The sequence below is a fragment of the Octodon degus genome, unplaced genomic scaffold (genome assembly GCF_000260255.1).
Source record: "Octodon degus isolate 3935 unplaced genomic scaffold, OctDeg1.0 scaffold00075, whole genome shotgun sequence".
NCBI classification, from domain to species: domain Eukaryota; kingdom Metazoa; phylum Chordata; class Mammalia; order Rodentia; family Octodontidae; genus Octodon; species Octodon degus.
In genome coordinates this window covers 4,471,342-4,476,056 of record NW_004524651.1, presented here as the reverse complement: position 1 = coordinate 4,476,056, position 4,715 = coordinate 4,471,342, and positions in this window count along the sequence as shown.

Genomic DNA, 4,715 nt, shown 5'->3' with positions numbered 1-4,715 from the left:
AATATTCACTTTAATTATTGCACGGAGACCACGTTAACCACACTCTAACTGGTAATCATACATTCACCTTAGTTTGACTTACAGGCAAAGCAGGGAAAGTTGACTTACAGGAAAAGCAGGATTATTTTCGTATGGCAGTGAATCCCTTCAGAATCATCCCATTTTATTATAAATTCTTATGTGACCTTATTTACTGTTCCCATAGCTTCCTACTTGCTGAGGCTGGTGAGATCACTATACGGTTGGCTTCTGTTACCTGTGATCAACTCACACTCTTTGTCCTATAGATATGTCAAACCAACTCACTCTATAATAGGTACTTATAGCTGAGTGGGAACTCAACTGCAAATATTTCAAAGCATGTTTGTTAAACATGCTACTCTGTACAGTAGATTCCAAAACACCCTCAAATGATGTATGTGATTGCAACATTGATATATAAATATTAGATTCTGTCTTCCCATATAGTGCTGCTTTTTCCTAAAGCAACATTATCAGCACATGCCACTGCCAGCAGCAGCAGCTCATACAAATATAGGGACACGGACCTCTTGGCTATTATCAGAGGTCCACATAATCCACCCCCGTGGAGTTTATATATGAAAATTTCAGTTGTGTGGAAAAGAAGAGCCAAAAATCAGTTCCAGATCAGTTCTATTTGCTGATATCTGTAAAACATGCTATTTATAGAAAGAAGTCCTCAGAGCCCAGAATACTGTTAAGTAGGTTCCTCTAAGTGTAGTTACTTGAGACTAACAGTTTTGACTACACACTTTAGCTCAAACTGTGTACCTCATCTAGACACGTGTACTGATGTCACTTCATCTCCTACATCTCAATTTTAAAAGCATCAGCAAAGGTAGATACCAAATCTGAGATGGCACCAGGAATCCTCACATCAGTAGCACAGCAGGGCCATCTGGAGAACTGTCAACAAATGCCAGTGTCCAGGGCCCACCCAAACCCAATCAGATCACAGCCTCAGTGCTGCTGTTTTCACTTTCGCCTTTGATTTTGACTTTTTTTGGTCTGGATGGCTAATTTTATGGTATGAAGGATGGGCCCAGAGCTTTACACAGTTCCCTACACTGAGCTACATTTTCAGTCCTTTTTACTTCTTCCTTCGAGACAGGATCTTGCTAAGTTGTCCAGGCTGGCTTTGAATTTGTGGTCTTCCTGCCTCAGCTTCTCATATGGCTGAAATTATAGCCATGCACCACCCTATGCAGCTGGGAGATAGTTTGTTTGAAAGCTCCCCAAAGGATACTAATTTGAATTGAGACCAGATTGTCTATAATGTCCCTTCAAGTTCTTTCACAATCTCAGAAATATATTGCATACTTTTCTCCCCTGAGATGTATTTCACAACCTTGCCAACCCATGCTAAAAATAAAAATCTGAGAAAAAGTGTTCCATCCTCAGTAACTCTAATATACTCATTTCCTGTGCTTTGACTAAACAACTGCTATTTTCAGCCAGCTTCCTATAAATAAAAAACTGCACCATGTAGTCAGTGCAAATTTAGGGTTACGTGAAAGAAGTAGACCCCTTTTTTCCTTTCCAGGATCAGAAAGTACATCTCACAGCGTGATCCTTTTTCCCTGCAGGGGGATACAGTATCTCATCTTCCCTTCTGAATTCTGAAGCCCTCTTACTTCCTCTGGAAGAACAGCTGATGTTCCCATAATTCTTCAAGCCTCAAAATAGAAACAAGCTACCAGTCAAGACCACTTCCTCCCTCAGTTCCCAACCCTGTATAAAAAAATGTTTGAAGCCTAAACTATGATATTTTTAATTTTTTAAAGAAAATAAAAATAGTATGTAAAAAACATTAGAAATGATACAGAATTTCACTAAACAAAATGAGAGGAATTCAATGACAATGACTGTTATACTGCATATTGTTGTCTTCAGATTAGTTGTTCATAGGGGCCGGGGAGATGGCTCAGTAGAATAAGCGCTTCCCTGGCAAGTGCAAGGGCCTGAGTTCAATCCCTGGTTCCACAAAAGAAAAAAAAAAAGATTAGTTGTTCAAATTGCCAACATAAAACTTTAATCAAAAAAAATGATCAAAAAAATTGAAAAGAAGAAAAAAAATTAAGCATGAACTCTTCCCTTCAAAAGTATGGAATTTTAGAAGAGCAAGTCCTGAATTCAACCACCAATGTTTCTATGATTTGTTTTCACTACAACTCTGAGAAATACATGCATTTTATTAATATAGTAGTTGTGACTATTAATCTTAATACATCTGAGCATATTAGTAAAGCACGATCCTGAGTGTGTGGTCTTAGGTACCTGTCTGGCCTCTGCCCCTTTCTTCCTAGCATAATTCTCCTGCTCTGCTTCCTGGCCACCATGAACTGAGCAGCTTTGCCCCACCTTGCCCTTCCACTATGATGGTTCTGCTTTGAAGTCAGCCAACCATGGACTAAATCTCCTAAAAATGTTCACTAATTTTTTTTCTGTCCATCAAATTAAATCCTTTCTCCTTCAAATTATGTCTGATACTGTGTGTCAATAACAGGAAAGCTGATTAATATAATGGTTACCCACTTGCCTCAGAAATCAAGAATATTCTAAAGAAAAGACAAGCATATGAAGTAGACTAGGTCAAAGGGTGCTGACCCCTGAAACTTGCTTTTAACAGCATCAAAGGATGAATGGATGGAAAGCAGTATGGGATCTGGATGTATTTACTGCACAATTCTCAGAATATTTGAACCTTCCTAAGTAAAATACTGGGGTTGGGGATGTATAAGAAGATAATGTGAATAAATATGAGACACAATAAATGAATGAAACCAAACAGAAAAGGAGTACATACTTTATTTTCCCATTCACATAAAGGCCAAGAAAAATGAAATAATCTATGTGTACAGAAACACAAATAATGAAACCCCCAAGGTGGGAAAATACAGATTGGAATGGAAGACAGGAAAGCCTTCTGAAGTGGTGGAGATGATCTGTATTTTGGTTTATTTCTGATCTTTACTGACATACCATTCTGAGATTTTCTAATTACAACAAAACAAAGGCAGAAACAAAACAGTGAAGCAGAAAAAAATACACAAAATACAACCAATTTGGAGAGTGTACTGGTCAGCTTCCTGTTACTATTACAAACAATTGAAATAATCAATTTATTCAGAAAAATGTTTATTGTGGCTTACAATTTTAGCACCTTCAATCCATGATGCTTTGGTTCCATTGCTTTGGACCTGGAAGAGCATAGTAAATCATGGTAGGAGCATGTGGCAGAGGAAGCCTGTCCACGCATGGCCGGGTACAAAGGAGAAGGAGGAAGAGACTCTGGATTCCCCAAACCCCTTCAAGGACACACCTCCTGTGACCTAAATCTCATCTTTCGTTCCATCTTTTAGAGTTCCCACCACTTCCCGATAGTGTGAGGAGCTGGGGACCACATCTTTAACCATGAGCCTTTGATGAGAATTCCAGAACTGTAGCAGACACATTCTGAAAACGCACTCAGCTATGCAAACATGTAAATAACCTGAGTAAATAATGAAATAGTATAAAGGAGATTAACACACTTAGGGACAATCAGATGTTTCTCTCATTGCTGCCTGGTGCATTTCAGAACTCTGCATAGCTTCAAACTTCTTTCACCTAAATCTTAAGCAGACTGAGAACCAAGATGTTCTTCCATGTGAATCAAAACTCCAAATCAATATGCAGGAAAAACAACTAAAGTCATTCCCATTCCTTTGGGAAGAGGCAAGTTAATGAAAATTCTTAATTCTTTGCCTGAATAGAAAAAGATTTTGAAGATATTTCGAGTTGAGGAAGAAACAGTTCTCTGGAGAGAAATTTGATATTTGCAAAGGAACAAGATGAATATGGTCAGTCTCTACCAATTTATTCTTTATTCCGCTTCTTACTCTTCAGTAGCCAAAATACAATCAGATTTTCTACTGTAGAAAATCTAAAATTCCAAGATGATCAGTGTAGCTGTTAGGAGATGACCCGTGATGGAGAGGGTAGAGCTATGAGGTGGCAGAGCAGCACAATGAGACCACAAATCCAAATAAAAGTGACAGGCAAGCTCTTAGTCAAATATTGAAAGAGCATATCAGAGCAAGTGTCACTTCTCCCTGTTCCATCATCCCATGAAGGGCATCCATCCAGGGTCAGGCACATCAGCACACACACGGGGTCACCAAAGAAGCACCATGCAAAAGTATCTTCAGAACCAGGCAACAGAGGAATGAGAGTACTATGAGTGAGAAAGTGCTAACTGTGGAGTTGAAGTGGAACACGTATTAATGTCTACTCCTGAATCTTCCCAATAAGGGAGGCTTTGAAGGAGGTCCCAGATAAAAAGGCTCCTGGATGGTGACACCTGGGATAGGAGTGCAGCTATGTATAAGAACACATCTGGCCAAAGGGTTGAGCTCTTGACCACAACTCTTTCACAGGCCACAGGTTAGTAGCTCTGCACCAAATCTAGTGCAGGGAATAAAGACAGCTTTCCCCTATGTGGTGTGCCATGTCAGGCTTTCAGGTCTGTCCAGTGGTTGGGCAACAAAAGTCATGCACTGGCCAGGAGGGTATTGGCCAGGAGTTCTGATTTTCTTTATCTCCTATACTGACATTGGGTTGGGAAATAAATTCACTGCCAGTAAATATTGAGAGAGGGCAAAAAGATATTTGTAATACATTGTTTTCAAAGAGAAGTAAAATTTACAGTGAAA